Source organism: Apium graveolens, chromosome 5 (genome assembly GCF_009905375.1).
Source record: "Apium graveolens cultivar Ventura chromosome 5, ASM990537v1, whole genome shotgun sequence".
Taxonomy (NCBI): domain Eukaryota; kingdom Viridiplantae; phylum Streptophyta; class Magnoliopsida; order Apiales; family Apiaceae; genus Apium; species Apium graveolens.
Genome location: NC_133651.1, coordinates 60059093 through 60070655, shown reverse-complemented (window position 1 = coordinate 60070655; position 11563 = coordinate 60059093). Strand labels below are relative to the sequence as shown.

Here is an 11563-nt window from a genome sequence, read left to right as displayed (position 1 = left end):
AACCAGAACATTGAAGATGACGGAGATGATGATCAAACTTCTCCACCAAGTCCAAATCAACAAACTCCTGGATCGACACCATCCACGGGAGGAAACAGCAGCTCAGGGGGAGCACCACGAAAGATGCGGAGTCTGGATAATATCTACGAAGCTACAAGTCCGGTACAAACATCCTTTGATTATTCATTGTTTTGCTTAATGGCTGAATGTGACCCAGTTACATTTGAGGAAGCTTCTGAAGAAAGCAAATGGAACAAAGCCATGGATGAAGAAATTGGCGCAATCAAGAAAAATGATACATGGGAGCTCACAGATCTTCCAGAAGGACACAAAGCAATTGGTGTCAAATGGGTCTACAAGACCAAGACGAATCAAGATGGAGAAGTGGAGAAATACAAGGCAAGGTTGGTGGCTAAAGGCTACAAGCAAAGATACGGAATTGACTATGATGAAGTGTTTGCTCCAGTTGCACGAGTTGACACAATCAGACTTCTTACAGCAATTGCCGCTCAGAATCAGTGGAAGATTTATCAGATGGATGTGAAGTCGACATTTCTAAATGGTTATCTCGAAGAAGAAGTTTACATCGAGCAACCTCCCGGATATGTTCAAAAAGGCCAGGAAAATAAAGTCTACAAACTGAAGAAAGCACTATACGGGTTAAAGCAAGCCCCGAGAGCATGGAACACAAGGGTTTATGAATACTTCCATAAAAATGGTTTTGTAAAGAGTCCATACGAGCATGCCCTCTATACGAAGACAAATTCAGGGGGAGATATTATGATCGTGTGCTTGTACGTGGATGACATGATCTTTACAGGAAACAACCCTGGTATGTTTGATGATTTTAAGAAAGTTATGACTAACGAATTTGAGATGACAGATATTGGTCAAATGTCATACTTTCTTGGAGTCCAGGTGAAGCAAAACAAAGACGGGATTTTTATGTCTCAGAAAAAATATGCAGAGCAGATTTTAAAGAAATTCGGGATGGAGGAATGCAAACCAGTGAGCACGCCAGCAGAACCGAGCATAAAGCTCAGAGTTGATTCAACGAGGGAGTCGGTAAATCCGACACTATTCAAAAGTTTGGTTGGAAGTCTGAGGTACCTAACTTTTACTCGTCCAGATATTATGTATGCAGTTGGATTGGTTAGTAGGTACATGGAGAAGCCAAAGCAAGATCATTTCATGGCGGCTAAAAGAATTTTGAGATACATAAAAGGTACGCTAGATCATGGCTTATTTTACACGCATTCTCAAGATTCGAAATTAGTTGGCTACTCAGACAGTGATTATGGCGGTGATTTGGATGACGGAAAAAGCACACCGGGATATGCTTTTCATATCGGTTCAGCAATATTTTCATGGTCATCAAAGAAGCAACAGACAGTTGCCCTCTCAACATGTGAGGCGGAGTACATGGCAGCAGCAGCATGCGCATGTCAGGCTATGTGGCTAGGCTACATATTGGGCGAGTTAAATCTTGCGAAGGAAGGTCCGGTTAAAATTTATGTGGATAATAAATCTGCAATTTCTCTAGCGAAAAATCCAGTATCACACAATCGGAGCAAGCACATCAATATCAAATATCACTTCATTCGAGAACAGGTGAACGAGAAAATTGTGGAGTTAGTGCACTGCAAGACAGAAGAAAATTTAGCGGATATATTTACAAAGTCGTTGAAGCCGGGCGTGTTCTATAAAATGAAAGAGAAGCTTGGAATGCAAAGTCGAGTTTGAGGGGGAGTGTTAGAATTTCAAACTCTTTTAGATTCATTATTAATATAATTAACTTCTTGGAGTAATATGAATGAAAGAAAATAAGAATCACATTAATAGTAATACAGCTATGGAGTTGAAGGTGCATGCATGAACCAGTTGGAAAAATCAATGAGAGAATCACTGCAGCTGTGAAATTTCAAAAGAACAAAAAAAGTCAAAGAAGGTGGCTATCTAGAAGAATTATTAGTAGAAATGCAAAGCTGGAAGCTGGTTGTTAATTAATTATCCCATGAAAAATGGTGGTCTGTAGTTTGACAATCTTTAGGAGCCTGCATGGTAATCTGGTCATAATAGAAGATAAAATTGTTGCTGATCGGATAGTCTAGTTTGTAGGCTGTAGTATTAATTAAGGCATGATGTAAGGCATGATGTAAACTCTAAGTCTTAAGCCTATAAATAAGGCACCCTCTGTGTAATATTATGTACTAAGTAAATTGTAAGAGTAAAAGAAAAGAGCTGTAGCTCCAGAGAGATAAAAAGGCTGAAGCATGTGAAAGAAAATCTGTTGTATGCTCTATTTAATATATATACAAAGTGCGTTGAGTGTGAGTTTTATTATCAAAATAATATAAACATACGGCCTGTGTTTTTGAGTGAAAGAAGTTGTGTAAAGCCCATTCACGTTTCCAACATATTACAGGTGCCCGGCCTGGAGTGAGATTGGGCTTAGCAGGGTAGGCTCTACTTATGGGACAGGACCACCAGAGTGTTGTGCAGTGCAGTTTGGAGCAATAAAGGCTGTGAATCTCAGTAAGCTTGATTGTCAGGGGTGCATACAGTCTTGTGCCCCTTCGTGTTGATGGACCGGATCAGTGGTCGTATGGGATACGGGTCGAGTACTCTGTGCAAGCGAATAGTGATTTATTTTGTAAAGCCTGTGAGTCTACTGGTGGATCTTGTGGGTGTGATCTGGATGGATTTAATGAGTTATGCATGTGTGAAAACTGGAATTCTACCTCTAACTGTGATACAGGTAATTTAACATCACTTAACATACTTAAGTAATAAAAATTTTAAAATGATAACATAACAATTGAAAAGTTATATTTCTTCGAGTACTTGCAGCTGCAGAGAAGTTGTCATCCACCCGAGAAATATCCTCTTTAGTGTCTGCATTAGCAGGTGCAGTTTGCAAGAAGAAGAAGAATAAAGATTTAGTATCTACTTATTGTAAGCTAACCTAGACAAACTTTATTCTTGAGACTATGTAGCTGGAGTAAACTGTTTTTTTGCTTTGGTGGAAAAGAAGTTGGTGGTCGTTGAGGCCCAGTGAGAGTGGTTGTTGGATTTCTATGGTAATGCTTCGGTGCTGTTAACTTTTATTTTTGTGGTGTCATCGGATTGTTTCAGTATAGTAGTAGTGTTGTTTTGTGTTTAGTTGTTTTTTTATGTTTTCTCCAAGTGCAGGAGTTTTAGTTTATCTCTGTTTGTATTGGTGTTTCATTTTGCATAATCCACATCTTTATAGACATAATCTTATATTTTCCTCTATCTCCCTCCCTCCCTCCCTCCCTCTCATGCACTCTTTTTTTTTTCTTTTTGCTTTATCTTTCAATTAGTTTTCTAATTCCGTCTTTACATTCATTTCATATTAATATAGCTGTTTATTTGTTGTAGTATGGACTTCTGCCGAGAAACTATTTGATAAATTGCCTGGACGAAAGGTTGGTACATTATACATTATTTGGGTATTTTTCTTATCAAACTAATTGGCAATAGTTTGAGTTTTTGGATTTGTATGAAAGTCTATTTGCGTTGTTTACATACAATGTCCTTTTTGCTAAGCCATACAATGTCCTTTTACTTCCGTAATTCTTGATCTTTAGTGTTTCTGATCTTCAGTGGTTGCGGGTGAGGACGTCTTAAAGTATCATGTTGAAATGCATGCTGTCTTCAGATAAATAGCTAGGGAAAGTTTGTATCTTAGGTGAAATGTCTGGATGCCCTGGAAGATTATGCACATGCAATTCGTGCTTCAGGTATTTGGACAATAACATTTAGATTTTTTTTTTTTGACAATAAAGATTGAGTTGTTAGATTTAGTAAGGTAAATATTAGCCTTTTGAGAAATCAGAAATGACATAAAAGTACACTAAGTTATGTTTATTTCTGTTTTTTGAAAATGCGTTTCTTCACTTGTGTTTGTTCTTATTGCTTTTAATGAAATTTTTATGCAGTTTTTATATATGAAATCGGTGTATTACAGTACTAATTTACAAATAATTAAAAACTTGAGCTTGCTTTCTAGGAAGTCAGTATATTGGCTGTTTTCTACAAAGGTAAAATAACTTCACTAAAGGTTTCGCACTTCTGCTATAATTTTTATTATAAATAACAAGGAAAGGTAATTTATCAGGGTCATCATCAGGGCAACAACAATAGATCTCATGCTTGGCCGGCGATTTGGCTAAATCAAAAGCACCACAAAGAATTTTATAAGGCTAAATATTAATCCAGAAGAAATGGCAAATCAAGCCAGTCTTATTATACTGTGTGCCTGTTTGGGCACGGTTCATTTGAACTTAAATGGTTATAAACGGTCTTTTAGATTTTCATAGACTGTTTGGGTAAAACAACAAATCATCATTTTTAATAATTTATATGGTCAAATTTGAAAGTGGAGGTACCAGTACTTTCTCAATTTCATTCCTCATTTCGTTCCTTTCGTTTCAAATTTCAATACATGCATATGTAATTATATTTTTTAATTTTATCTTATTATATTAGCAAATTAATATTATCATGTTTTTTTAAGATATCACTATCTTTTTGTTTACTTATTTAAATTATTAAATATCACCCAAAATATCCACCCATATTTCAATTAACCCAAAATATCCACTCAACACTCAATTTCCTATGATCATCAAATTTTAAAATTTCTTTTATAAATTATAATATTTTTTTTAAAGAAGCTTAAATACATGATCCGTGAATTTTAAAATATGTGCACAAGTATAAATAATCATAAAAAAATATTTTAAATTTGTCTTTTAATTTTATTTTTATGAATTAAAGTTATTGTAAATATGTAGGATTTATTAAAATACTACTCCATCCGTCCCAAAATAAGTGTCGCTTTGACTTTTGACACGTTTTTTAATTGCAACCTGTGACTTTGGATCCTGTAATTTTTTGTGTTGACTTGCAACCAGTGTAGATTCTTATTTATGTTGTCTAATACTTTTACAGTTTGCCCTACAACTATGAAGCGCATATGTATGCAACACGGGATTTCAAGGTGGCCTTCATGCAAGATTAATAAAGTGGATCGTCCCCTGTCCAAGTTGAAGCGGGTAATTAAATCTGTGCAAGGTGCTGAAGGTACATTTACATTAACTTCGTTGGCTAAAAGTTCACTGCCTGCTGGGGTGGGTTCGGTTTCATGGCCCGTCAGTTTGAATGGATCCAGTCCACAGAAGTCACCAGGTTCTATACCTTAGAGGGGAATTTAATGATGATGTGCGAGCTGAAACTGTAGATCTTCCTTCTGGAGGAAGGTTACAATGTGAGGATGAATATGTTCACTTGCGACCGGGATATGTGTTGAGTATACAAAATGAAAGCAAAACCCAAAGTGAATAAATAAGAATAAGAAAATAAACGACAATCACACAAGATAAAAATTTACGTGGTTCGGAAATTTTTACTCCACAAACTGCACTAATTTTGTATTGATCTCTCACAATTTGTTGTGTTATGATTTTACAATTACATGAGTATTTATAAGAGAAGAAACTAGCCATAAATCAAAATTACAGTCCAAATCTGAAAAGTAGACTAATCCATAAACTAATTTGAATCTGAATCTGAATAGTCATGGGCTTAATTAATAGACTCCACAAAACCCAACAATATGTACCAGAGTTGGGTGATGGTTCCAATAGGTCGAAAACAGGCAGTGGATCAAGCGAACACAGCACTGGAACTGGCACCGGCAGTCCCACTTCACACGCCTCAGTACAAGGTAGCCCCTTCAATGCAAATGATTTGCCAAATGATAAAGTAGTATTGTTTTTGGGTGAGCAATGCTTGAAAGTAGGGGTCTCATTTGAATTGGCTCATCAACCAAATGAAGAAACAAATCTACTGGTTGCATTTTCGGTTCCCAAGGTAGTTGTAGGAGCGGAAACTGAAGAATTATTTGGAGGAATGCTAATTGAAGATGTAGGAAGCTCACATGATTTGACAAATCTCTGTCAAACAGGAGGGACTTTTCTTGATGAAAGGATACCAGAGTGCAGTTGGGCAAATCAGCCACCTAGTGATGAGGTTTTTAAGGAATCGCTTCCTACCCTCGAGGAAAAGCCACAATTTTCATCCATGCCTGAAGTAAAGACTGTCACGGTAAAAGCAACATAACAAAGAAGATATAATAAGGTTCCGATTGCCGTTAAGTTCTGGCATTGTTAAGTTGGAGGAGGAAGTCTCAAAGAGGGTAAAGTTAGAGGTCGGTATGTTTGATCTCAAGTATCTAGATGATGATCAAGAATGGGTTTTAATTGCCTGTGATGCAGACATGCAAGAGTGTGTCGAACTATCAAGGTCATCAGGACGAAACATAATCAGATTATTAGTTCAAGACATAATGGCCAATCTTGGGAGCTCCTGTGACTGTGAGAGCTCAGGTTGACCAGGACGAACATTAGGTTGTTATACAACAGAATCCATAGCAACACTCCTGCAGTGTTCTGGTTTAGCGCATGTACTATACAACGCATTAAAGCTGACCAAAGATTAAATTTTAGTTAGATAATTCTTTGTATCTGAACTAAAATTTGATCAAAGATTAAAATCACTGACCCATTAAAGCTGTCCTTTCTACGGTATTTATATTTAAATATCATGTACTGTATTTATATTTAAATATTTTTCAGACACTTGGATCAACTTGATATTTTATATTAATTCCTGAAATTTATATAATTATGGATTCGTAAAATAAAAATTAATTAATTGGTAAAAACTCTTATCTTTAGTTATGTGGTTTATAATAACTAAACCAATTAATCAATATTAATGTTTTGAGGCGTTCTTTTCAATAAATTTTTGAAAATTGATCATTATAAATTATAAAATTTTCAAAATTAATGATATTTTCTAAAAAATTATAAAATGAAATCTTTATAATTTGTAAAGTATTTATTTATAATAAAAGATACTAAAACAAGAAAAGACGGTACCAAATATAAAAAATTATGAGGGAGATGATCTATACAAAATATGAACAATATACACAAATAAGATAAAAAATAATAAGACCGGAAAGAAAAATACGATACAGTTAAAATGGTTGAAACCAATAAAAACATAATTTTAACAAGTTCATTACTTTGTCAAAAGTAAATTACATTGTTTCCATTATAAAATTAGCGACTTATATTTCAAATTTGAAAAAAATCCCTGAACATTATAAATTGATTTACATATCACCATTTTTTTCACATTTTCATATTTATTTTTAAATATATATGCATCTCAATATTTCATCTTAAAAAAATATTTACCCAGTGCGTACCCGAAGGTTAGCGTCTGCGGGTTACCTACGATAAAAAAATTATTTGTCTCATAAAAATTTACATTACGTTTCTCATATAATTCGTACATAGTCTGCACGTTCTTTTAACGAAGAAAAGGCCGTCTAATATTTTTATAATTTAATTACAAAAATATGTGTCGAGAACGCTGATACAATTTTTCTATTTTTTATTTAAAATAATTAGAATATAAAGCGGTGCTACGCGCGACACGTAAATTGTTTAGAAATTATGTATTTAATAACATTGTTGAGTGAGATTAATTATTTGATAGTTGATATCGTAAATTAAAATTGTTTGTTATATACTATATAATCGTTAATTTAATCATGTATGACGTGGCAATACAAATTTTTTGTTATATATCTTTTATGATATAGCATAATGAAAAGATTTTTTATACGAAAAAATAGTCTAGATAATTGACTTAAAATATCGATGTCGTATTTTATTTTATATTAAAATTATTAAAAATAATATCAAATAAAATATTAATTAAATAATATTTATAAAAAAGCAAACAAAATTGTTTTTCAATAAATATATATCATATTTATCTCCCATTTACTATAAACCGGGTTGAAATCGCATGATACAAACGATCCTTTAGATTAAATAATAATTATATTAAGGTGATTACACCTTAAGTTCAACTAGGGGAAAAGAGGTGGCTCATTATGTATTTTAGTTTGCTAAAAATAGTGGTAAATAACAAAATCAACTTTGATTATATAAATGCTATTTTAGAGTCATAAATTTAGCTTTTAATTATATTAAGACAAAGAATATGATATGTGTTAAATATTTCAATTGTTCATTTTTTATCAAAATTAAAAAGGTGCTTTTTTTTAACAGCATCTATGGGGCATGTGGTCAGTGTTCTACAATTTTTCCAGTGAATTCATATTAAAGTTCTAAGCTCACCAGCTTTGTATTTTTAGCTTTTGTCCAAGTTTGATATATTAAATAGCTTACATAACTCTGTCAAAACATTGATTACTGTCCTGTAGGCCAATCTATGTTTAATTTGTATTTAAGTATTATTATGTATAATTAGATTCATATGAGCAATCCCAAGGACACCAAAAAATAATCGGCCTGGACGTCATGTCAATACTACCACCGCTATTACCCTTAATTCTACTCCCTGGCTTCTTGATAGCTGTGCATCCCACCATGTCACCAATGATCTATCTTATAGGGAGAATTTCGTATAATAATGTTGTGGAGGTTAATGGGCGGAACAAAGATCAAGGACGGTGTTTGAGGACGGAGAAAGGTTGTTTGGTGGTGGCTGAGCTTGTATGTGGACTCCCTAAGAAAGAATAGGGTTTGTTATTCTCTGTCAAGTGTCGACTCATGTCTCATACAAGTGCCTACGTACCCTATTTATAGGGATCAAGACTCACGTAGTTCTTGGGGAACAAGTCACGTAGGCTAGGGTTAGGACTCTTCAACCCGTGCAGCCCAAACCCACGATAAAGTCAGGCCCTCAGCCAATTAGTCACGTAAATCTCGACCGGTTCCACACGCTTCCTATAATCTCACGGCATCTCCGTATTTCTTCCCATAATTATAGCAATAACTGATAAGTGGCATTTTATACCACTTAGAACGTCTTAAAATGGTTTAAATTGGTGTCTTGAAATCAAGTATTTTGTGTATTTGATGCGTTTTTCTAGTGTTTATGCATTTCAGGGTATTAGTTGCATTTCGGAGGAGGAATCATCAAGAATAAGCCTTGGCATGTGTTCACCATTGCGAGAGGAAAAGAACGGGCAGATTACGGCGAAGAAACGGAGCAAACCTGGAAATTTTCCAGTAGGGTCCTGCGCGCCCGCGCAGCAATGCTGAGCGGCCGCGCAGCAGCCTTGCGCGCACGCGCAGAAATGCTGAGCGGCCGCGCAGGGTCGGGGAAAATAATATATTGTTTTAGACTTCTACTTCTGTTTGGCTTCCAACTTCTATGTAATCTGAGTTTTATGGGACTATTATATAAGTAGATTTGAGACGTTTTTCACAGAGTATTAAGAGGGGATTATGTTTTAGATTGTGTTTTGCAAGAAGCGAAGGAGATAGGGAAGAAGACCGATTTAGCACACAGCAACGAAGAGGAAGCATATATTCTTGTGATTCTTGTTTCGTTGTAACGTTGGATGCTAGTTTTCTTGCTTTGACTTATTTACTCTTGTGACGTACTCTGTTTTAATATAATTAGTTTAGTTGTTATTTTCTTGTGTTCGTTTATCATGATTTCATATGAACCCATGATGGCGATAAGTTCTATTATGGGCTAATCGTGATCGTGGGGTTGCAACGGATTTATTATGGAATTCTTTAGTTAATTGTTTAATACTTTAGTGTGTGATGATTGCATGATATCTAGTATTGGTTGTGCGTATTCGTCTTATGTGCGTCGCGAACATATAAGATAGGTTGTTAATCTCTTGTGAAGCGACAGTGGATCTTGAGATTTAGAACTTGCCATGCTAGCATAGGTTCATGTACGTTGTGCATGATTAGTGGGTAATTCTAACAGTTTTATTTGCCCTATGTAATCAAAAGGAATAACTTGTGCTTAAATCGTTGTGTTGTCAATTTCTGTAGACATATAGGAACTCAACATAATTGATGACTATTCAATTTCTATCTTAATTGTGGATGTTTGGTAGAATGGTATTAGTACAATGAAAGTTGGCTTTTATCAGTTTTGTGTTATTCGATTAATATCATCACTGTCACATGCTAAAGGTAATAACTATGGCTATAGAAGGAAGTAATAATGAAGTTGTGATCACATGAGTGTTTTATTATTGATAAATTGCAGTGTTAGTTAAGTGGTTAATTAAGTAGTTAATTATAGTTAATATTTAATCAACAATTTTAAGTGTTATTATCTTAACATTGAGAAGTAATCATACATTGGTGAGTGAGTTAAATTAGACAATAACTTAGTCTGTCTCTGAGGGAACGAATTAGAAAGTATTCTATATTACTTGCGAACGCGTATACTTGCGTGAATATTAGTGCATGATTTCGCCCTAACAAGTTTTTGGCGCCGCTGCCGGGGACTCGGCGTATTTGTTTAGTTTATGTACTTACCATCATTGGTCATTAGGACTCAGTGATTAGGACGTAGTAGTTAATTACTCTTTTCGGTTGTGTTTCAGGTACTTTAGTGCGTTTATGCAAACTCGTTCTCGTGCTCGCAAGAGGACCTTAGATACAGCTGAGGAGAAAGACGAAGTTCTTGATACACCGGAGAAGTTAGATTTTGAGGATTCGGATTCAGGAACTGAGCAGAAAGAACCAGTAAACATGGGAGATCATATTGTTCAAGCTGATCCAGCTCTTATGGATTTTTCTCGGCCTAAAATTGATGACATTCAGTCAAGCATCCTTCATCCGGCTATTCAAGCTAACACCTTTGAAATCAAGCCGGGCACTATTCAGATGGTGCAGAATTCTGTTTCTTTTGGAGGAGCGGCAACTGAAGACCCCAACATGCACATAAGGAATTTTGTCGAGATCTGCAGCACTTTTAAGTATAATGGCGTGACTGATGAGGCTATCAAGTTGAGGCTTTTCCCATTCTCACTGAGGGATAAGGCTAAAGACTGGTTACATTCTGAACCAGCTGGGTCAATCACTACGTGGCAAGATCTTGCGCAAAAGTTTCTGGTGAAGTTTTATCCAATGGCAAAGACTGCTGCTATGAGGAGTGCTCTTACTTAGTTTGCGCAACAACCTACAGAATCCATATGCGAGGCTTGGGAACGCTACAAGGAAATGTTGAGAAAATGTCCACATCATGGAATGCCGGATTGGATGGTAATCACTGGTTTTTATAATGGTTTGGGGGCTCAATCTCGGCCCATGCTCGATGCAGCAGCTGGAGGCGCCTTATGGGCTAAAAGCTATACTGAGGCGTACAATCTTATTGAGACGATGGCTGCAAATGAGCATCAAAACCCAACTCAGAGGATGACATCAGGAAAGGTAGCAGGTATTCTGGAAGTTGATGCAGCCACCGCTATTGCAGCCCAGCTCCAAGCGCTATCAATGAAGGTTGATTCTTTGGCTACGTATGGAGTTAATCAAATAGCTATGGTTTGTGAGCTTTGTGCAGGTTCTCATGCTACGGATCAGTGTTCTCTTGTCAACGAATCTGTTCAGTATGTGAATAATTATCAGCGACAACAGCAGCCTGTGCCAGCAACCTATCATCCTAACAACAAAAA

General features: G+C 35.6%; 1 long non-coding RNA gene and 1 other non-coding gene across 2 annotated transcripts; one reads left to right on the top strand and one right to left on the bottom strand.

Moving 5' to 3' along the window:
- Positions 1-1360: 1360 nt before the first annotated feature.
- Positions 1361-6510, top strand: LOC141724070 (uncharacterized). The gene is made up of 5 exons (XR_012576466.1): positions 1361-2758; positions 2851-3080; positions 3403-3449; positions 3628-3764; positions 4978-6510. It is a non-coding gene; the product is annotated as an uncharacterized LOC141724070 (long non-coding RNA).
- A 4523-nt stretch (positions 6511-11033) lies between these two features.
- LOC141662876 (small nucleolar RNA R71) lies at positions 11034-11140 on the bottom strand. The gene has a single exon (XR_012550976.1). It is a non-coding gene; the product is annotated as a small nucleolar RNA R71 (small nucleolar RNA).
- Positions 11141-11563: the final 423 nt, after the last annotated feature.